General features: G+C 37.9%; 1 protein-coding gene across 4 annotated transcripts in view; it reads right to left on the bottom strand.

Annotated features, from left to right (window-relative positions):
* The window catches only part of lpp (LIM domain containing preferred translocation partner in lipoma), a 239,637-nt gene extending 223,546 nt beyond the window's left edge, over positions 1 to 16,091 (bottom strand). Inside the window, exon 1 of one of the 4 annotated variants that reach the window (XM_053683518.1) lies at positions 16,073 to 16,091. The gene's annotated coding sequence lies outside the window, so the exon portion shown is untranslated. Of the gene's footprint in view, positions 1 to 12,724; positions 12,750 to 16,072 lie in introns of those variants that run through there. The other 3 variants (XM_053683523.1, XM_053683517.1, XM_053683520.1) reach the window with 3 other exon arrangements.
* Positions 16,092 to 25,025: the final 8,934 nt, after the last annotated feature.

The following is a 25,025-nucleotide window of genomic DNA, read 5'->3' as shown; positions in this document are numbered from 1 at the left end:
AGAGTGCCAAAAAGACTACATTTGTTTAAAAAAAAAAAAAAAAAAAAAAAAAATTCCATATGGCTGCTAACTTTCTTGAGGTTTCCTATTACAAAGAAAGTTGGTGAAGCTGCTTGTAGTTTCTATTCTCTCAGGATGTGGACTTGTTCAGTCACCTTCAGCTCTCACATTTAAGAAGCAGTAAAACACTTGTTTGCTGTAGGGTTTTATTAATAGTCTTTCAGTTGCGTACTGTATGTTTATCCTTATCTTTTAATTATTTTTGTGAAATATCTTGTTTATCGCTAATTGTTTATTTTCTTATAATTTTTTGAACAAACATCAGTGTTGTACAAATTTATCACTGTTTCATTATTATTCTTTCATGTCATTTGTTGATATTATTCATTCATGTCATTCTTGACATGTCATATGTCAATGCATTTCATGCATTATTCCTCTCTTGTAAAGCACTTTGAGCATTATATTATTGTTGTGACTGTTGTTTAAGGGTGTAATACAATGACAATTCCTGTATTTCTATTTGTTTAGTGCGCAAAATATCTGTATCTGTAGCTGTATTCAGATTTAAATGTTCAAAGTATGGTGGCTTAATGGTTAGCATGCTTGTCTTGCACATCCAGGGTTGGGTGGTTCAATTCCCACCCTCTGAAAAGTATGTTAATTTATGCACTCAATACTTGATCAGGGCTCCTTTTGCATGAATTACTACATCACTGTGGCGTGGCATGGACGCAAACAGCCTGTGGCACTGCTGAGGTGTTCTGGAAGCCCAGGTTGCTTTGATAGCGGCCTTCAGCTCGTCTGGTTGGGTCTGGTGTCTCTCATAGATTCTCTATGGGGTTCAGGTCAGGTGAGTTTGCTGGCCAATCAAGCACAGTAATACCATGGTCAGCAAACCAGTTACTAGTAGTTTTGACACTGTGGGCAGGTGTCAAGTGCTGCTGGAAAAGGAAATCAGCATCTCCATAAAGCTTGTCACCAGATAGAAGCATGAAATGCTCTAAAATCTCCTGGTAAATGTTGCATTGACTCTTGACTTGAGAAAACACAATGGACCGAAACCAGCGGATGACATGGCCCCCCAAATCATCACTGACTGTGGAAACTTCACACTGGACTTCAAGCAACTTGGATTCTGTGCCTCTCCACTCTTCCTCCAGACTCTGGAACCTTAATTTCCAAATGAAATACAAAATAAATTTACTGAGAGATTAAAGCCACCTTTGCAGGTGTTTTGAGTTAATAGGCTTATTAGACCTCCCAGTCCCAATGCACACCTCTATTCTTTGTGAACCTTTCTGGCAAGCTTTCTAAAAGAATGCGGCTTCTATTCATAATATTTGTATTTGTATGTGTATAGGATCCTTTATCTGTTCATTCCGAATAATGTATTCATATTCAATTTTTATAATGAAAACCCCTACCTGTCAGATTTTTCTCTTGTGGCAAACACCCTGGTAGAGTCACACATGTCTCTTTATAAGTTTCAGCAGATCTCAATAGCCCCAACATTTTCCTCAGATTTGCCAAGATTCTGATTCTCATGTTTAATTGCAACTAATGAAAGTTTTCAATAAATAAATATAGAAATAAACATTTCTTTCCCATTCCTATCTATCTATCCATCCATCCATCCATCCATCCATCCATCCATCCATCTGCTGAATTTATTTAATTTATTTCATTTACATTTTCAGCATTTGGCAGATGCACTTATCTAGCGCGACTTACAGAAGTGCCTCCTATCACCTATTTTTTCTGCGACAGAGTTGATACCTGTATGAAGTACAAGTGACAATCACCATTAAATTCCTGAGCTGTCAGAGAGCAACCTTTGAGCAATAAAATGTCACCCTGGGGTGACAGATTGTGGCTCTTAAAGAAATTTTTTCCAGGATTTATGCTCAAAAGTGTGCAGAGAGTCAAAGGGTAACCCAGAGAAAGCTGCTGTAAAAAAATATATTGGGGGAATAAAAATCACATATGTATACATTACCCCACCCTCTCATCACTATTTAGTTTGATATTTTCACCGTTCTACAATTGACTCTAGCTCAAGCAAATAGACAGCTTTTGTATGCGTGAGTGCAAAGTCATCTGTGACACTGAAGAAAGGAAACCCAGTTTCAGATGTGACTCCTTTTATATCAGAAGGACAGCGAGACTTTTGATGTTTTGAGTCTGTACAGTAGTCATGAGCGAACACTTGAAAATCTTACATGATATCTAGCCAAGACATGGAGCATTGTGAACTTTTACATTTTATTGAATCTTTATATTTATTTTGTTTCTTAGGCAAATTATAGTACAATGCAATAAATGCATTCTGTTTGATTACATGCGGCACAGCTTAAATACAACATTCAAAGACACTATCCATTCTCTACATTCTCCAAAGCAAGAAATTGCAGGCAATGCTAATGTATGAAGACACTGTGACCTTTACGAAAGCTGATAGCAGCCTTCACACATCAGTGTGTGCTGCACTCTCACAAAACTCTGCTACCACAAAGAGCGACGCTAGATTACACCATCTCAGCATCTCACTGAAGCCACCCGATGTGGTTATGACAAGCCATTATCACAACAATAGGAGTATCATTTTATTTCATCTTTAGCACAACATCTCCCCATCTCTCCAGGAACCTGTGTGCAAATTGTAAACACTAATTTAGACAAAACTGTACCATGTGATGTACACTCTTTGCACCTATAATTACTAAGACATCAGCACAGACAGAGGGGCAGAAACATTATGGAAAGGACCCCCAGGTTTGCTGGAATACACATGACAATACAAAATTGTGTCTCTAAAACTATATTCCACACACAAACACAATCTATATAGATTCATGTAAGTGACTAATGCATGAAGGTAATGTTTAAACAAGTAACAGTTAGACATTTTTCAGAATGAATGTGCTTTCACCAAATAAACCAAATATAGAACCACATCTCTTATGATGCCAGTGTATTAGCTTATCTTAACAACGAAAACAAGTCACCAAGGTTACATCTATTCCTGTGTATAAAAGCAGGTGTTTCTAAAGCAACATACAAAACAGATTCCAATCCAAGTATAGTGCTGAGCATTTCAGGGTCAAGAGGCAAAAATTACAGGCAAAAATCATGGCAAAACTACTTTTATATGTAATGGACTCCATCATTAAATATCAATTGTAGGTTTAGGTATAGGAAAATGAGCTAATTTATGTGTGACTAACATGCCGCATAGACTGTCACTTTCTGTATGAGTTGCTTTTACAAACTAAAACAGCTTAAATACGCTAACCTTGCAACATCACAAAAATTTCAAAAGTTTCGAAAGTTTCAACAAGTTGTTTTTTAGAATGTGGAGTAAAGGGCCTCTTTTGAAAGTTTTACATCTTAACCTACAACTATACAGTATCTTCTTTGGCAATATATATACATTATGGCCAAATGTTTGTGGACACCTGACCATCACACCCATATGTGGGCCTTCCCTAAACTGTTGCCACAAAGCTGAACGTACACAATTGTATAGAATGACTTTGTATGGAGTAGCATTACAATTTCCCTTCACTAAAACTATGGGGCTCAAACCTGTTCCAGCATGGCAATGCCCCTGTACACAAACCGAGCTTCATGAAGACATGGTTTGCCAAGGTTGGACTGGAAGAACTTGACTGACCTCACAGAACCCTGACCTCAACCCCTCTGAACACCTTGAGACTAACTAGAACACCAACTCTGTGCCAGACCTTTTGGCCTGACATTAGTGCCTGACCTCACTAATACTCTTGTGGCTGAATAGGCAGAAGTTTCCACAGCCATAATCCAAAATCTAGTGGAAAGACTTTCCTAATGAGTGGAGATGGTTACAGCAACAAAAGTGGAACTAACTTTGTAATGGGATGTTCAACAAGCATATGGGTGTGATGGTCAGGTGTTCATATATATGACTGTAAAGTGTAGCAGTTTAAACGTTAGTAGAAACTAATTTACATTTACAACGTTTACCAGAGATGTTTTGTAGCCTTTATCCAAAAAAATATCCTAATGCTGAGTTTATAGGTCAGGATCCGTATATAATATGTCGACATCTACTGCTCATCCTGAATGCAATGGATGTGTCTGGCTGCTGTCAAGTTAAATATATCTATTTGTATGTGAAGTGCAATGGCCTAAGTCTGTTGTCAGCCTGTTACACATTTGTCCTGTTAGCACTGAATTATCCTTGAGGGTCTCTGTAGACTGAGGCAAGTGTAAATGGACTACATAACAAGTACCCATGAGGAGAAACACGAAGTGGCTAAAGCCATTATGCCCAATATACAGAATGGGCATAATGCCTAAAGATATGATGTAACAGAGCTAAAGAGGCAATGATGCAAATATATTATGATAACATTTTTAGTCCTAAAGTGGTAATGTCTTGGCATAACTGGAAGAGTGACATCTGAAATGATGTAATATAAACTGTCCTATTATAACAAGTTATAAATAGTAATAGCAATAGCAATGACAGTAAAATGCTGCTGCATAGCAGTCCTGTTTATATACTAAGTTTCATAGCAGTGTATGAAAAACTCTAATCTGGCAGACCAGTGTTAGAAATATAGTAATCCATGGTATGTGCTTGGGAACTTCATGAGATTGTTAAATCAAACGCATTCAAATGTATTATTAAACTAGAGATGGAGTGAGGTGGAAAACAACTGGGATTACAGCAAGGTCAGATTATTATATCTATTTATTTATTTAGTTATTTATTAGTAGTTTGTTTTTCTTATTTATTTAGTTATTTTCCAAAAAAGAGCATTCGTGGAGAGTTTGCTATGCAAGAGCACTGCAATTTATTAATCCTCAGTCAACTCACTTCAGCTCTCGTCTATACCCAGAATCTTTCACATGTTCATTAATGATTCATGTGACTACACCACTTCACCATGACCAGGGGGTTTTCCTGAAGAGGGTAAGACAGAGATGAAACCTATGGTTTAGTAACAGCAAATGAATGAATGCTAGTTGATTTTTTTCTTTCCCGTTCAATACCACAACCCGCCATCACTGCCCATGTACGAAACTTTTGAATTGATATTGTCGAGCCATCTCATTGATTCAAGTCATTTCCTTCCAGTCAGTCAAATGATTTGTTCAGTTGCCGGGTTTGCCCAAATGTGCCACCTGATCATACAGCCCAGCTATACTGTCGTATGCAGTAAAATACAGGAAAACACCAACCACAAGGGTCTGCCCCAGAAACAATTGCAAGATCAATAGCGACTAGCTATGGTGCAGTCCCTATTGGAGGTGGTCAGAGCACCTGTCAAAGTTCTTGTAAAGATATTTTCTGTTTAAAAACAAAACAAAACAATAAGGGACAGAATCCATCCCAATCTGGGTCTAAAATTCCTCTGCTATCACATCAGCAGAGGGTTGTCCCCTTCCCTTTGGGTTTGCTCTAGCATCCAGGGTGTTAACAAAATGTGTGTGAGTCACCAGAGACCATGCAACATGCATTGTCCCTTATCTGTGAGATTCTCCCTTATCTACGATTGTCTGCTGTGCAGACCACAGCAGCAAGCCTGACTGAAAGTCAATTATGAAAAGAATGACTAGACTACTGGACTTTTTGATAGAGGACATAACCACTTCAAATTATGGATGCAACCATGAAATCAACACCCACTCATAACCCATATGTAATGTCAGGATGGAGCACTGATACGTGTGACTCTAGTAGTGAACACTAGGACTGTTTCACACAAACCATTTCAGTGTTGGCTTAATGCTCCGGGCCTGTTATCATGTCATAAATGCTGTGTCAATGTGTCTGAACATTGAGGAGTTGGTCTAATGCAGGTTTTCTTGGTGCAAATAGTGAAATATTAAAAATAGATGGGAAGAGTGTAGAACAGAAAAACATGAGAGTAAAAGAAAGGTGGAACAGTGAGTTTGGTGTCAGCATATCAAAGCTGTGTGGGTAGTGTAGTAATGCCATCCTATATATGCGTGAAGTCATGTGTCAAGCAGATGCCATGAACATATAACGGTGAGGTTCTGTTCGAGGTTTGTGTCTTTTCAGAGGTTAAAAACGTATTACTAATTTATTTGAAGGGATACTCCACATAGGTCAAGCTCTGCTTACCATGCTTCAGGTCCTAGAAATATGATTCTCATGAGTGGCATGGGTTTTTGGCACAGATCTGGCATGGATTCCAGACAATTAATAGGGCAGTTGTAAGGGGATTTGTATGGTTGTAGGCTGTAAGGGTTTTCTTCATCTGAACAATCTTAAAGCCCATATAATGCTCCCACAAGGAACCTGCCTTAAAAAGATAGATCAGGCTTCATAAAAAATGTCTTTTATAATACAAAGAAATGTATTTTCAGAGGTTAAGTATATCCTATACTTAAAACATCTAGCACAATTGCTAAAGCTTTTCCATAAGCATGCTGAAAAATGCGTATCTCCCTGGTGGTTCCTCAACCATTATTCTATATCAGTTTTTAATTTCTTCTATTAAGAAATTAAACATATTAATATTCTTCTTCATGATTGTAACATATAGTTAGAGGTGGGACATGTGTATACGCTCAGAGTGATCTTTATTGGGGTGAAACCAAAAATTATAACCATAGTCCATATCAGGTGTCAACATACATTCAGATAGTATTAGGATAAGAATCTCCATAATCACAAAATGTGAAAAGGGCCAAATTAAAAAGAAACATGGACCACAAAATACAGAACTATAAAGTAAACAAGGCTCAGAACTGACACAAGCAACCAAGACGTTTTTGCAAATATAAATGCTTTTAGCTGGATGATTTGTAGACCTGTACTGTTCACTGAACAAATCTGAACCACCAAGCAATGAATACTTTCCTAAACAAAATATCATTTCCTGTCTTTGCTCATAATGATTAATCAGCTTATTGTGCAATAGGCATAAAATACTCACTAAAGTATTTGCTATGCAAGTTAATGTTGTTTTTGCTTTGATGTTTGTCATTTACAAAAAAATTCCCTCCACTATTACACAGCAGTGAACACAAGGTATGTTTGTATGCTGATAACCTTTCAATTTATCTATGTCACCCACTTTCCACCGCTTCTGTGGTGTAATCCATTCTGTAATGTATCACAATCTTTGCACACTCTTCAGGAAATTTTTGATATATGAAAGCTAATTTTTTGTGGTAGAGAACCTGACCTCTATCTCTTCCAGGCAATGTTTCAAAATGAATATCTTAGCAAAAATGTTTACCTTTTTAAATCTACCTTTTTTTGCCCAAATCAAATTAATGGCACAAACATTATGCAGGAAAGTCTCTTTGTATTGTAAAGGAGATCCTTCAGACATCAACAAAAAAAAATTGGCCTTGCACTTTCCAACATTTGATCTTATTACCAGGCTGCTAACGGTCAAAAACTGACTAAGCAAATGAATTATTTGCTTAGATTCCCTAGAATAAACTGCTTCTCATTAAAATTCCAAGCATGTCATTTTCTTTACCTGCTTTGCTTTCTACTCCCTTTCACTGTCTGCTATACGATAATAATAAATAAAAAAAAATTGTGGATTTAAGTGGATTCCATTTTTTCCCTTTAAATTGAATTGCATGCACTAGAGGGCCTGTTCCTAATAATATTTTCCAAGTTCTGTTCAAGACTCAACATTTGCACTAGGTAACTGGTAATCAGTCCTATGACATTAGCTGGCATTAAACCCTGTGGTGATCTTTATCTTTATTTAGCAACATATTTTACGCAGGTGCATCATTATGCTTAACCTAAATTCTGATTCATACCCACTTGCTTCATTATTTTCAGCTTTGTTGATGTGCATGGAAATATTTTGTCTTATTTCCCACACCTCCTCCCAAGTCTTCATGGGAAAGGCTCTTGACACTCTTTCTAACTCAGAAGAGACTCATATCACATTTTTACCACACCCTAATTTCCTGGAGATACTGCAGTGTCTCCAAAACAAAATCTAAATGGGAACTCATACTACAACTAACATAAGAACCAAGGAAAAGGGCACTTGTTGGACTGAACTACTCCTCACTAAACTACTAAACTCCTCAGCTTCTTTCAGCTGAAGGTTGCTAATTCTATTAATCAGTGATACACAAAGACTAAGGCCCTACATTTAACTCCTCATTCACTTTCTACATAGGTGAATGATAGATCACAAAAAGGTATGGGACTGGAAGATAAAGTTAGTTGTGTTAGTGGTGTGAAGGTCTCTAAAGAGGAAATTGGTATATAGAGTAGTAGAAAAGCCACTTTAAATGCATTCAAATTGATCTTGCTGCCCTGAACAACTTATGAATAAAGGGTATAACCTTCATATTGTATGCGAATACAATACACCGAAATCGGTGTCACACTACAACCCACAAAATGTACCGCAGCCTATAAAGATGGCCACCCTAAACTACAACTCCCAACCGGCAACTTCATCAATGTGCATTAATTGAAAGACTAAACATGACGGGCCAGCCACTCCTACACCCCTTGCACATCGAAGCTATGGAAGGGGCCCTGAACCCATAGGTGGGTCAATAACCCACTGTACTGAACCTCTCAGTGCCTTGCACCAAGAACGCATTACACTGCTCATCACAGTCATGACCAAGTTTCCAGTTGTGCTGGGGTTCCCCTGGATACACACACATGAACCACAAATCTACTGGGCTGAGAGAGAAATCACCAGGACTTCAAGGAAGTGTCCTGCAAGGATAAGGCCAATGGCCTTCCCCCTCACCATACCTATGACGACACCATGAGCTCATAGCAGGTGCCATGCCCCCCTGCATCTGTATATACCCCCTTTCCGCCAAAGAAAGCCAAGCTATGGACAAATACATCAAGTATGCCCTGAAACAAGGGTATATTCATCCTGTCGTCAGAAAAAAGGGGGTGGTCTAAGGCCAAATCGCTGTCAAATATCATTGTCCTCTTCCCTTTGTCCCAGCAGCACTGGAAGAGCTTTGTGAAGCCAAGATTTTCACTCAACTCGATTTGTGCAATGCTTATAACCTAATCTGCATCAGAGAAGGCACCAAATGGAAAACAGCCTTTAGCTGTCACCTCTGTCCACATTGAGTACTGCGTAATGCCATATGGGCTCTCTTGCGTGCGTTGGGTGTTCCAGTGTTTCATCAATGTCCTCAGAGACATGATGGGCGAGTTCGTCATTGTGTACATTGAAGACAATTTGATTTACTCCCCAACCTTGAATATATCAGTGCTGCCAAACAACTAAACTAAAGCATGCTGAGCGTTGTTTTTTTTTTTTTGGTCTGATTTCAGATCTGCCTCTCATATCGCCCAGGTCCCAGAACACCAAAGCAGATTCCCTTTCACACTTATATCCTTCCCCTCCCAAAGAGAACATGGAAGAACACATCTTGATACAGTCACGCTTTGTAGGGGCATTAACCTGGGAATTCAACCATGAGTTCGACATCCCTCACGCCCACACACGCCACATCTCTGATCATTTCTTGGTGTCCTTCACCATCACTCTCACTATCCTGCCTAAAGCCAGCTATTAATACTACAATGCACCCACTCGTTGAAACCTCCACTCTATCTTCCTTCCTTCATAGCTTCCTGTACCCTATCATCCCTACCAGACCCTGACTACTTTTCCTCCCTACCATTGGAGGGTACATACCCTACACTTTCCTCTCCTCACTTTCCTCATCCATGGACCTCCTCTGCCCTCTATCTTCTAAACCCTGGAAGATTTCGTGGCCTGTTTCTTGCCTATCGGATGTGTTATGCAGCAATCAGAGAGAATTAAGAACAGCAGAGAGAAAGTGGAAAAAATCACAACTTGACACATATCTTGCCTCTTACCACACTCTCCTGTCCAAATTCTCATCTGAATTGACTTGCCTTCTTCAAAGAAAAGCTGGAAACTTCTGCACAAGATCCTTGAAAGCTCTACAACATCTTTTCTCAACCCAAGCTCCTACTGCTCTGTCCTCCCTGACTGCTGAAGACTTTGCCACCTTTTATGATGGGAAGATTGAAAAAAACTGCCAGACCTTCACTTCTACCCCAACTCCTACACTACACACTCAGTATTTGTCTTCTCCTTCACTGGCATATTTTTCTATTCTAGCAACAGAAGAGATCCTGCAAGTCATCCTGCAACCCTACCACCTGCCCATTAGATCCAGTCCCTTCCACAATGCTCTCATGCATCTTACAAGACCTCCTTCCCTTCATCACTACTATCATCGATGGCCCCATAACATGATGTATTTCAAATATTTTGGAGATCTATTTAAATCCCTTGCCAGATTCATAGGCATCCACAAAATTTTTTTTCTGAAGGCCATATAGAACTCTTTAGATACTGGTATGATGACACCACACACCTCAATAGCAAAGGGAACACAAGAGACTAGATTTGAGAGGGGTATAAATAAAACAGTTTCCACCTGCACTCCTTTAGCAGGTTCTAATCACTATCTTGATCACCTGATTCTAATTTTTTGGATTTGAAGGTGTGATAAATGTAGGGATGTACTTACTTTTTCTGTGACTTATCTGTTTTTGTTAAGTTAAATTGTGAATATTGCTACAAAATGTCAATTTTATCTGTCATTTGATAGAGTCAACTATATTAATATATTATTAATATAAAGTTTGAAAAAGCATTTCCATGGGGTGTACTTATTTTTCACATAACTGTATGTGTGTGCACATATATATATATATATATATATATATATATATATATATATATATATATATATATATATATATATATATATCGTATCTCACAAAAGTGAGTACACCCCTCACATTTTTATAAATATTTGATTATATCAAGCACTGTCTTAACACTCTTGGGCATGGAGTTCACCAGAGCTTCACAGGTTGCCACTGGAGTCCTCTTCCACTCCTCCATGACGACATCACAGAGCTGGTGGATGTTAGACCTTGTGCTCCTCCACCTTCCGTTTGAGGATGCCCCACAGATGCTCAATAGGGTTTAGGCCTGGAGACATGCTTGGCCAGTCCATCACCTTCACTCTCAGCTTCTTTAGCAAGGCAGTGGTCGTCTTGGATGTGTGTTTGGGGTCGTTATCATGCTGGAATACTGCATACTGATCATGCTCTGCTTCAGTATGTCACAGTACATGTTTGCATTCATGGTTCCCTCAATGAACTGTAGTTCCCCAGTGCCGGCAGCACTCATGCAGCCCCAGACCATGACACTCCCACCACCATGCTTGACTGTAGGCAAGACACACTTGTCTTTGTACTCCTCACCTGGTCGCCGCCACATACGCTTGACACCATCTGAACCAAATAAGTTTATCTTGTTTTCATCAGACCACAGGACATGGTTCCAGTAATCCATGTCCTTAGTCTGCTTGTCTTCAGCAAACTGTTTGCGGGCTTTCTTGTGCATCATCTTTAGAAGAGGCTTCCTTCTGGGACGAGAGCCATGCAGACCAATTTGATGGAGTGTGCGGCGTATGGTCTGAGCACTGACAGGCTGACCCCCCACCCCTTCAACCTTTGCAGTAATGCTGTCAGCACTCATATGTCTATTTCCCAAACACAACCTCTGGATATGATGCTGAGCACGTGCACTCAACTTCTTTGGTTGACCATAGCGAGGCCTGTTCTGAGTGGAACCTGTCCTGTTAAACCGCTGTATGGTCTTGACCACCGTGCTTCAGCTCAGTCTCAGGGTCTTGGCAATCTTCTTATAGCCTAGCCCATCTTTATGTAGAGCAACAATTATTTTTTTTCAGATCCTTAGAGAGTTCTTTGCCATGAGGTGCCATGTTGAATTCCAGTGACCAGTATAAGGGAGTGTGAGAGCGATGACACCAAATTTAACACACCTGCTCCCCATTCACACCTGAGACCTTGTAACACTAACAAGTCACATAACACCAGGGAGGGAAAATGGCTAATCGGACCCAATTTGTACATTTTCACTTAGGGGTGTACTCACTTTTGTTGCCAGCGGTTTAGACATTAATGGCTGTGTGTTGAGTTATTTTGAGGGGACAGCAAATTTACACTGTTACACAAGCTGTACACTCACTACTTTTCTTCAGAGTTGTTACATTAAAAGATATATCAAATATTCACAAAAATGTGAGGGGTGTACTCACTTTTGTGAGATACTGTACATATATATATATATATATATATATATATATATATATATATATATATATATATATATATATATATATATGTATATATATATATATATATATATATATATATATATATATATATATATATATATATATATATATGGGGATGTATAAATAACAATATTTAGCTTATTATCAGCAAGAAATGTGAATCTTAATTGGTATATAAACAGTATACAAACTTGTACTATTGGCATAAGTGGGTGGTGAGCTGTTTACAGAAATGTGATTGGATGAAGTAATGGCATTAAAAAAAGGAGCCAGTCATTTGTTTACAGTCTCTTTTTTGGCACCCGCATGCTAATCTCTTCTCTTCCCCATAACACAGCGAAGTAGGGGAGTACAGAAAGTTTCAGAGAACCCAAAGCCACCACTACAAAGTTCAATATGAATCATGACTGTGTAACGAAGAAGCACGAGAGGTGCAACTTGATACAATTTAAGCGTGTGACAAGTTACTTAAATCCTCTCTGACTTGGGAAAATCACTGTCTTGAGCAGAGAATTTAGCATGTGAGACTCACAGTTTCCTGCTATCCACCAGGTGGCACAGTTCTGATGGGAGCTCCTGGGAAAAAAAGGACAAAAATCTAAAACACCAACTGACTGCATTCCTGGGTAATTTCCAGACACACCTCCCCACACCCCCTTACAAAACACCACCACACACTCCTCCTTCTCTGTCTCTCTCTTTCTCTCTCGCTCTCTCTGTCAAGCATGTTAGGCAGCCAATATTTTTGTTCCAGTGAAATTCTTGATGATCGTATTTTGATTTATCCAAACTGCTCCTATTCCAAGACCAGAAATATGGGCTGTACTTGCTTATTACTATCTCCCCATTCCTACTCCATGTATTATTTTCCCACAAAGTTGTGAGGGGTCAACAAACAGGTTATCACAGTAAGTTTCCCTCAAACCTCCTGGCTGATTCCTGGGAAGGTGTTTAGGCAGATACGCCACAACAGCAATGGAGGAAGATTATGTCAGATTTTGCTAAACAAACTCTCTTTCTACTCCACTGTGACTTGAAAAGAATTTTGCATAGTTCAAGTTCAAGTTAGAAACACATACATAATGTATGTGTTTGAAAACACAAACGATTCAACAGCAGTGAGTAAAAACACCGGAAATATGCAAATATGAACACACTCCAGTTGAATTTTAGCAGGCAGGTCAATCTTATAGCTGTGGAGGATAGTCACCTGCTACATGTTAGCTAAGGCTGCATATGTTTCATAACAGTTTATAAGAGCTTCTTTCCTGAGTGCCTTTCTGGAATTCTCATAATTTAAAACTGTTAGTGTTTTTCACTGATATATGTATGACTGGACCTGTTGAACTAAATCAGTCCATGGATATTATAATGGAGAGCCAAAAGAGAACTTTACTTTAAGGGTATTTATTTGGTGCCATATCCATTGTGCCATGTAATTCTAAAAAAAATTTTTTAAAACTTTTACTGTGCAGTCTGTTTGGAAATGGAGTATGTTAGGGTTTCACTGCTTTCTCCTCCAAACATGGATTACACCATGGCTGTATACAGATATGTCAATTCTGGCTCCCTGAAAGAACATGTCTCTGGGCCGCCTTTAATTTCACATTGAATTTTTATATATTAAATACAATATAATCAGACATCCTATCCAACATCGAATTGTTATGCCATCGCTCCTGCTGTGAGCCCCTTGAATTGTTGCTACTTTCTGCTCATTAGTGATGACCCAGGCTGTATGCCCTTTACATTTGTGGACAAGAAGATAAGTCGCAGCACATCAGGTCATCCTGCACGATAAGATCCTCTGCAAGCAAAACAGAAAAACTGCTAGGCAGCCTAACCTCTTACTCTCAGTTTCATTCCACCTTGAAACAAGCGGCCACATAGCCAGAAGAGAACTGTTACAGGACTTCCTTATACATGCACTAATCCTTAGCGCATCAGGAAGTAATGAAGTGTATACTGAACATGCCAAATAAGTCGCATATAAATATTAATAACGGTAATCTTGTTAACTCAATTCTCTTAATTAATACTGTGACTTAATACTGTAACTACTCTACTGTAGAGTGTGCTCAGGTAGTTTGGGATGGTCTAAATACCATAACACAATTCACACTTAAAAGCTAATAAGTCGCTTTAAGACAACAGAATCAAATCCAAATAATGGTACTATATAAACGGATGTGCTGAAGATCTCACAGGAAGCTGATACATTAAGTATACAATATTTACTGCAGTATATGCTAATAAAAGTGGTTTTTAAGGCCTAACTTCGAGTGTTGGTGCCAGACGGGCTGGTTTGAATATTTCAGAAACTGCTGATCTCCTGGGATTTTCACACAACAGTCTACAGAGTTTACACATAATGGTGGGAAAAACAATAAACATCCAGTGTGCAGAAGTTCTGCGGTCATAAACGCTTGGTTGATGCGAACAGTCAAGGGAGAACTGCCAGACAGGTTTAGGCTAAAAGGAAGGCTACAGAAACACAAATAACCACTCTTTTCAACTGTGGTGAACAGAAAGCATCTTAGAACACACACGATGTCACACAATGAGGCTGATGAGCTACAATTGCAGAAGGCCACATCGGGTTCCACTCCTGTCAGCCAAGAACAGGAATTTGAGACTACAGTGGGCATAGGATCAATGAAACTGGTCATTTGAAAAACACTGCGTTAAATCTGGGCTAAACAGTTTCTGATCTTTTAAAGAGGCCAGTAAGTGTATTTTCTTTTATGGTTTTATTCAGGTAGGAAGGTACCTGATACAATACACCAAATTTTTTGTTGAAAAATTGCCTAAGCTTTCATTATAGGTTAACTCTTGGGTTAATTAACATCTATATAATAGGAAAGATCTTTATTAATAATGCTAGTCACATATTTTGTAGTATTATAAACTGGAACTGAAATTCACTTAATCAGGATTATATGTCATGAATGCGCACAAAATAAAAGAATAAAAACTGGGGGAAATCAATATAGTGAGTATATATGAGTACATAAGCATTCACCTTGGTTGGAAGACCCTGGAGTTTGTTAAAGAGCATTCTGAAACGAACAGTCCATTTCAATTGTAGTCTGTAACAATAGAAAAACTGGAAAATTTCAAATTGGGGGTGGGGGCTGGGAGGGGTAAAGCAATGTCTGCGCTTTATTATTTCCTGATACACTAAGGATTAATTCTTGTATTAGTTAAATGGTATGAAAGTATCAGTTAGTTATTAATATCTGTTTATTTGTGGATCTCGCAGTAAATTGTTCAATAGAAATTTGAGAGCTTGTGGTCTTGTCCTTGCAATTTTGAAGTTGTTTGATACTCTGAGCATACATTAAAATATTTAACCTGCTCCACAAGTATATAACTAAACACTTGATGATAACACAGTTATAGCTTTTTAGTTGAGGAAGTCGAGTGATGCCAGGACAGCTGTGTGCACTGACACCCCCCCCCCCCTTCCCCCCGCCCGCCCCTCGCACATGCACACATACACACCACCCACTCTCAAGGTTCAGCATCAATGTTCCCACTCCTCTATAATGTCATCATGCTCATACCTAGGAGAGGAAGTGGCACAACACTCCCCAGCAGTGCACCTCGAACCTGTGACATCCTGTGCTGATGTGAGCACATGCACCCACCCTGATGCGGCATGGCTCACACCACGGTCCCAATCTAATTCCACTTCAAACTGGAGCATCCTGCAGTAAACTATACAGAGGTTGATTAATGAATATTCAAGTTGTATTTCATTCAAGCGATTGCTTGCCCGTGAAAAAAGAAAAAAAAAGAAAGAAAAAAAGAAAAGAAACGGCTGAATTGCGTTGGAGAAAAATGTAGGGGCAAACCGCAGAGAGCCTCACAATCTCACCACAGAAATGGAGTGTCATGACTGCAACACCGTAGGTGGCTGGAACACACCAGCTTTACGTCCTTGTCAAGGCTTTCTCTGATTTGAAGAATTGTGGTGTGGTCCCGCCGACTCTCCAACTGCTTGCATCCCCACCTTAATCTGCCATCTGACAAGGGTTTAAGAAACTAAATTAAAATACTGCACACTGTGAGCCAAAATTCCTACGCATGTTCTCACCAAAAACACATTGAAATCTGATTGCAAACATCAACAGTGGCAAAAAATATTAGTTACATATTGGACACTGGTAGTAACATATTGGTGGCAGATAAATATGCATACAGATAAATCCCTTACAAAAAAAAAAAAGCTTGGGGCATCAGATAAAAAAAACCTCCCCAGAGTCAATGTGAAAAAGAAAATCAGAATAACGTCAATGTCAATATGAACTTTGACTATAAGCACTTAAGTCCTCTGTGCAGAGGTGAGAAGCGCATGGGTGAGATTGAGTCTCTTCAGTCGTCTGACCATGACTCATGTTGACACTCCTACAGCTCTTTCCAGAGTCGATGCTCTCTAGACACATGCTATGCACACTATTTGCATGTGTAAAATAAATAGTCTCTTCACTGTGTGTGTTTTTTTTTTTTGTTAAATATAATTTTTGACAGAATACAAAAGCGATATGCTGACATTTACTTGATACTAAGCCGCAGAGCTACTAAATCTCCATGGGAGGGAATTACAAACAAGTAGATGCTGTGTATTAAACTGCTCAGAAAAAAAACATGATGTGATGAATAGAGAAGCAGGAACCACAGAAATAGCCCCCCACCTTCACTACACATGCATCAAGTCATGCCACTGTGACAAAAACAGGCTCAAACCTGACTGATAACAATACTGACACTCGCTGCTTCCTTTCATCACTGAAAGCAATCTACCCTTCTATGAGTGCACAAAGTGCACTTTCACTATCGGGGAAATAGATTTTATCGATCAGGGTGCAGAGAACGCTTCATGTCAGCACACGGTTTCTGAAAATCTGGACACAATTTCATCTAGAAGGCACTGACTTCATAATCTCAACATAAACATTGCAAAAAGCTCAGAAATGAACTAGCCCAAATCTACTGAAAATAACTTTCAGTCACATAGATTAATGCATTGTGCTCAAGCACATATTAATAAATGAGATAAATAAGACACCACAGGGTGCGTTGCTATAGGAAAATAATCCACAAAGGGGTGATATGATGTGAACTGATGTCATATACTACTCCGAAGTGTGTTATTCCTTTTATACCACCATTTAAACTACCACCAATTTGTCAACTATTACCAATTTTATTTAATTAGACAATGACACATTGTATTTTAACATTTATATAGATATGTTTAATGTTGAACGAGACAAGTTTGTTCCTGTTATAACTTACATTATAGCAGCTATAAACAGTCACTCCCTATCTCTTGAAGTTATTTATATATATATATATATATATATATATATATATATATATATATATATATATATATATATATAAGAAGCTTGTCATGATGCTGAAAAGCCAGACAGTGCAAGGTCCTCTGTGAAGGTCCCAAGACTTTCCTGTGTCAGAATACATAATGGCTACTACAGCGCTAACAGACTCTGTCCATAAATGTTAAATAAAAGACTCTTTTTAGAAAGCTTCATCTTTGGGAAGTAAAAGCTAAGTGTAAGTTTAAATCATTTTATTTTTAACATGTTTAATATTAGTCTTAGATTATGAGGGGCATCTGCCATACATGTCCACGTGAATGTGTTGTTAGAATTGATCACATATTAAACAAGTGCATTGATATAAATGTATGATTTGAATATACAAGTGCATTAATATTAACCTATGATTTAAATATACAAGTGCATTAATGACTATGATTACAGCTGGTACTATTGTCAGAGCTGCTGTTATAGAAAATTAATCAACAGCTTTTAAGCTCAGATACAAAGCCGAGGTATAGTATATTTATAACGCATTCATAAGCTCAAATCTGAAGCTATTCAATCATTTTAATGTAGCACAATAACACCACATTAAAACTACATTCTCATTCCACCTTACGTCTAAGCCAAGCATATTTCAGCCCTCTCTGATGTTATGTTTATAATGAATCAATCCTTGATCTAGGCATCCTTCTACGTTTGTGAGTTCATGCACAGATGTTTTGATCAGGTTAATAGCAAAAGCAACATTTCAGCTGTAACAGCCTGCTTTTCAATATGTCTAACCCAAACATTAAATCCCAAACAGCAACTAGACATGCGAGGAGCTCGGCAATAAAGGGACAACAATTCTAGTTCAAAATGAGCAGTAAATTGCTGACATGAAGAAAGGGGTTAAGAGCTTAGTCCTGTACGGACAACGAGGGAGGAAAAACCTCCTGCAAACTTCATAACACAAAAAGTGGCTTTTTTGAAGAGGAACTGAGAGGGTCTCGGCGTAGGCTCCTGCAGCAGATGTTACAGCACAGTTGCATCATTCGTCTGACAACCAGGCCGGCTCAAGTCTTCGCTGACAATGAGAGCTGAAGCTGGCGAAAAAATTTTGCTCAGAGACGGGAGAAATTTTTGCCATTCATGTACAAAAAAAAAAAGCATGGAGAAGCTCCCAGTGCTAAAGCTTTTGTTAACCGTGCAAAACAGCAACCAATTTAGCACAAGCAGACTCTTGTTTCATGAGTTCTGACACACTTTAGAATCCATATTAACAACTCAAACAGCAGTGCTGTGTGAAGTGCATCATCATTTTTTGTATATATATATTCAAACAGGAATGTAACAAGCTGCACGAAAAGGAGTCAAAATAAAATAAGGAATCAACCTTTTGTTGATTCCTCAACCCCTCATAATGGAGCAGGTTCTTGCCACTTCGCAAATCTGACCCAGAGGTACAAATCAGACCGTGTCTAATGAGACACAATTTCACTGATAATTGATTTAGACTTCTTTATCGCTGTACCCTCCCATTTGTTTTTTATCTAAATGGGTCACTTATTTTTGCCAAGGTTTCGCAGTAATTATCTTATTCGGATGTTGCTGGGCACTGCAGGGGGCCGCCGTAAATTACACGTTCCCCCCTAAATCTCTTGGATGCTTTACAGCCGGGTATTATGCACAGCCTCATCGGTGTGCCCTAAAACAACCCCCGAGTGTGCTGAAAAAAAGTTGACGCTGCTCTTTGTTTTTGAGCTCAACAAGCTCTTGATTTGGCTGTGCGAAATCGGAGCCTTAATTATTTCAGAAATGCTTCTCCCTGCTGGTTTGAGAATACCTGGGGGTGGGTTTAGTGGGTTGCCAGATTCAAACAGGCAGATACCAGAGAGAAAATGTTTCCTGTATTACAAGAGACATGACAAACAAGGGTCAAGTGAGTCCATCCAGATGACATGAATAACTTTATTCACTCACACTGCATTAATATTGCTTCCCATCAAACCTATCAAATATATCGCATATATATCTTTTATCTCATTCACTTTATTTTCCATTATTGAGAATTAGTGTCATTTTCACTATATTCTTGTAAAAAAAACATCAGATATTGAGATTTTTCATTCATTCTTTTCATTTTATACTTCTCTCTCTCTCTCTCTCTCTCTCTCTCTCTCTCTCTCTCTCTCTATATATATATATATATATATATATATATATATATATATATATATATATATATATATATATGTTAGTTCTTGTCAATACATTGATTTGATGGTTTTACACTATTGGTGAAGCTTTTTAGGAGATGTAAGTGCTGATTTAATCACCTGAGGTGTGTACAAACACAGAAACACCCATGCGTTTAAAGGTTAAAGTTATGTTGATACCACAAGATGTGATATATAATAGGATTCTGTATTCAGAGATGACAGTCACATAAGCTATATTTATAATAATGCATAGAGTTTAAGGTGATTTAATTGTGAGGTGTCACCAGTTTAATTGTGAGGTGTCACCAGTTATATCAGTATGTTAAAACTCTCCTTAATGCAAAACTCATCAAGTGATCAGTGAAAACCCACAAAACACAATCAATTAATAAAGTTGAATCCGTTTCCTCCTTCAGGCAAGACAAGTTTTTTTTTTTTTTTTTTTTTTTTTGACAAAGTAGGTCAGTTGGTGTTAAGCGGAAGACTGAGAGTAAGTTCTTGAACTCCACAATGCTCGCAGCATTTTGTGTGGTTTTCTCGTGAAATTACTGTGCACATGGTGTACTGTCATCGCCGATATTCAACATGTCAAACTGTGCTTCTGCTGTAACGCACTAAACAATGCTGGGAAAAAGAAAGGACTCGAGAATGGTATTGCGCACGTCTGCTCTAACTCTGTATATCAGCCCACACAATCTGAGGTGCAGCTAGCCAACGTAGCGCTGAAGCAGACTATTTTTGGAACACGTCTTCCTGTCTTTCTTACCTCAGTGCTGGCAACTCTGTGTACTCAGATATGTCAAATGTAAACGAAGTTCAAGCAGCGTTGTAGTGTATAAAACGTGCAATATAAAACATAAGAAGTGTTGAGTTTGACATTTTATTGGTCTAGCACTGAACAAAAAGGACACGTTCATGTGCAGAAATGTTTTGTAATCAAGTAACATGAATCATGTCCATGGAGAAGAGTTATCTGAACTGAAAAGAATGCAACCTATCAACTTAAGGTCAGAGGATCAGCGTTGAGGTAATGAAGTCCTAATGTGCAAGAGTTTGTGTGAGCCAATGCAATAAACAAGAGGAGAAAGGGAAAGAAAGAGCAATATTATAAAGTAACTGCCTCATAAATCTGACTAGAACTTCACGATCTGTGTCAACATTTCATTTCTAATAATTGCAGGTTTCTTTGAGAAAAATAGGTATTAAAAACAACAACAACAACAACAACAACAACATTGGACTCGGCAACGATGCTATCATCTGTTTCAGAATACCGCATTTTTGATAAACAAAAACAGAAGTAAGAATAGGGGAAAAAATGTCACATGAAGTTTGGCAATTTTGCGAAGGCTGAATTACCCACATGGCTGGTTTGATCTTCAACTTCTTATCTTGTGGGGTTATAAAAGTTCAAATGCTTCACACAGTCTTCCCTTAATAGCCCTGTGACAGCGCAAAGTCAGCATGACTATTACACAAGCAAAAAGAGTTTATGTCATTTAAGAGGCACAAGTGGAGATCAGGTACATGTAAATACAGTCACAGAAATAATAAATATCTAAGTAAATATGAATAATATCTAAATAATTATTCATTATTAATATCTACACATCAAATGTAACCACAAACAGAGACCATTTGAATTGAGCACATTTAATAAATGTATTATATATATATATATATATATATATATATATATATATATATATATATATATATATATATATATATATATATATATATAATCGTAAAATAAATAAAACATAAGAAGCTCTATTAGAAATTCTTTTAAGTGTTCCCTACATCGCTTGACTGTATCTTCATGACAAAAACACTTATTTTTACTATGTTCACTGAACATAGGTCCTCAGTAATATTGGCAGTTTTATGAGTATCAGTGATGAAAAATGAGGATGTTTTCTGTAAAAGCCAGGTTAGTCTTCATGCATATGCAGCTTTTGTCTACTCAAACTAGTAGTGCAATTACACATGAATAATTTAAGCCCAAATTGCTTATTTAAACTGAAAAATGAGCCTGACAGAGTAGATGTAAAAGGGTAAGCAGGGAGAAGAGCATTATGTATGAAAAGCATCACAATCTCTTCCATATATCATTGTGTAACAGATGGTGCCACACACATGACCACACACATCATTGTGTTTACCCTTGGGATATTTACTACATGCTGTAACACATTGAACTGAAAGACAGCACTCCACATACACGAGGCTCCCATATCCATGTAGCATGCTCAGAGACTGAAGGAATGTCCTGCTCATAGTAAAGCAACTGCATACAGAAAAAGCACAAATTACTTACAAAATGATTTCCCTGTGTTCCTAGGCAAAACATGTAGTAGATTGGGAGATACATCAGGCTGTTCAAACAACATCTGTCTACAAATCATTTAACCCAAGTTAAATATGTGATCCTCTTTGTAAACAGACGCTCTGAGAATAAGATAAGTGGTCTCAGATTAGAAAGAGGAGATCATTTAAGCCTATGTACTATGGAGGATTTTCATACCAACGCTTGCTTTCCCTTCTTCACTCCCTTTTTCCAAAATGGGCAAAGTCCCCGGCCCAAACGGAATCATCGATGTCAATTCCTTCACTTTCTCTCACCCTATTTTTACGTTTAGCCTGACTGTCCTTAGAAACGTGAAGCAGAAACAACATGACTGAAAAGAAAAGCTGGGACACAAGACCGATAAGATGTCTAACAGGTTGTCCCTCTGGTTTATTCTAGGGCATGTAGTGATATTATATTTTAATATCACAATAATTGCTTTTATCATGGTTTATGATATCAGAAAACTGTAATAAAAAAGTAATAAAACTACACTTTTACTTCCCTACCTACCCAAACCTACAGCTATGATATGTGGCAATATGTCACCCCAACGAATACTGTGTTAAGCAATAGTAAAAGAAATGTTTTACAGAAACAGTTTTTAAATCATTACTTCACATCAATATGATCCCAGTTGTGGCTCTAGTCCTTGCAGTTACATTTTTGTGCTGGCTTGGAATGGTGTGCAATGTGGCTTAAACATGAAGAATGTAATTAATAGTTAGATATTAATAGTAAAAATAGCTGTAATTTAAAAATACCTGAGGTGATGGGAGCAGACACTACAGACAACATCAGCAAAGGTCAATAATAATACAGCTGGACCACCAGCAACACCACCACCATCATCATCATCATCAGCTGCTAATGGATCTCACCATCATGATTGCATGTACTATATTTAGTTTAGTAGGTTTAGTAGTCGGGAGGGTTTTTTGTGCTAATCGATCGGCTAATGCTCTGGCATTATGTGTTTATGTTTGCATTAGGAAATGCCGACAGGCTGGAGTGTAATGTGTGATTAGTCGGGTGTGTAATGTATTTGGTATTTATAGTTATCTATTGTTTAGTATAGCACTGCCCTCTGCTTAATACTGAGATGTTATTTAAAATGAAAGAAAACATAAAAACACTGTGGGAATGTGGAAAAGTGCACGTACACGTCTTTGTTCAGAATACTACTGTATGTCAAAACAGCTCATTCTACTTAATAGAGAATTTTATTTGTAAATAAATGTATCCAAAGTCAGGACTAGTTATATATTGCCAGCCCTTCTGTCACTACTTTATCTATCAAACTCTCAGCTCACAGCTAAGCAGCAATCATCGGACTTCACCATCGTTAGCCGGAGTCCTCGGGTGGGTCTGAAGTGAAACATTAGGCGCAATAAACTGTTGTAAGCCTTTGCTTTGTACTTTATTACTTCTCATTTATTGATCATATTGTAGACATATTGTCATGAACATCAGCAGTATGGAAGATGAGTGTAATTTAGCTGTAACATAGTGGTGTTGACATAATTGTTTTTATAAAATAGCCTCTGTGTTTTGGACCATGTCTTCATCCCATGAAATTCGATGTTATATCTACAGCTGTTTTTAAACAACATAATGACATAATTTATATAATAATAATTGTGTTATACAACATCCGCAAAGCTTTTTAAATCTATGGAAGTTGCATCTTGTGAACAGACTTCTCTGAATGCTTCCCCAAGAAGAACACAAATGATGCTGCATTCAAAATTTGCTCATGTTTATCAAAATATTTTTTTGTGTAGAAAGAGCTATACCTGTTGAACACCTTGATATGTCATGTAACTAATTATTGGCACGTACCTATTTTAGACATTTTATGAATAACGTGTAATGTAAAGGTAAACTGCATATGTCTGAGACTAAACTCTGACAAGTTACTCACCATCAAGCCACCACTGTCGTTCCTCAAGATGCTTTAGTACAGTAGCTCCTACACACAGCGTGAAGATAACCCACTAGTATCCTGTTTTACGCATATTATATACAGATATACACACACACATACACAAAGTTATTTTAAAAGTGTGCAAACAAAATAAAAATGAGTTAATAACAGTTGATCAGACATGATAAAAGTGATTAGTGTGTGTAATATGTCTATGTTATAGATTAAAGAAGCATTTACTAGACTTTACATCCTCTCAGAGAGGCAATAAAATTCAATGTATCAAATGTCTCACTTGAAATGTCCTTGATCTGTGACAGCATGTAAATTAAAGAGTTGAAATCAGTTACGGACAGAATTCATTTTATTGCACCAGCACAAGTTATATTTGCACAAAGATAATAATAATAAAAAAATCACATCAAATTATATGTAAACCAGAACAAAACACCGAAGTACATAAACACACTGTGGTTTGTGACATTCAGGGAAATAAGCTGTCAGTCAGTGGTCAAGGCCTTTTCAGTACTGCAAAAGTAGAACGATTGCTTTGTAAATTACCCACAGACTGAACATTACATGAAAATGTGAATGCATACACATATATGTGCAAACTTACAGGCAAAAATGACGGACTGTTCATATCAGAAGGTCTGCTCTGCCATGTCAGCAACAAGTCTCAGGTTGAAAAATATGTAAACCTGCTCAATCAGCACACACTCACTATGCTACAGACGCATGCAGGCATACGGTGTGTTGTTTTCCCACAATATCAGACTCTTCAAATTGAATAGAGCTAAATATTCGAATCAAACTGAGTCAACTTACATCTATGGCATTAATTGCACAATAGATTTAAAACTGGCTGCATACATATGCCTTCTTATTTTCTGATACAGAAACTTGTAAAATATGAGCAGTTGAACTTGCTGCTGTGTTGCAGAATCTCACCCAACTTGGTCTCCAAGCTAAACACGCTTTAATGTAGGTTAAAGGCCAGG

The sequence above is a fragment of the Ictalurus punctatus genome, chromosome 11 (assembly GCF_001660625.3).
Source record: "Ictalurus punctatus breed USDA103 chromosome 11, Coco_2.0, whole genome shotgun sequence".
NCBI lineage: Eukaryota > Metazoa > Chordata > Actinopteri > Siluriformes > Ictaluridae > Ictalurus > Ictalurus punctatus.
Note: the sequence above shows the minus strand (reverse complement) of the source record. Positions and strands in the feature narration are given on the sequence as shown.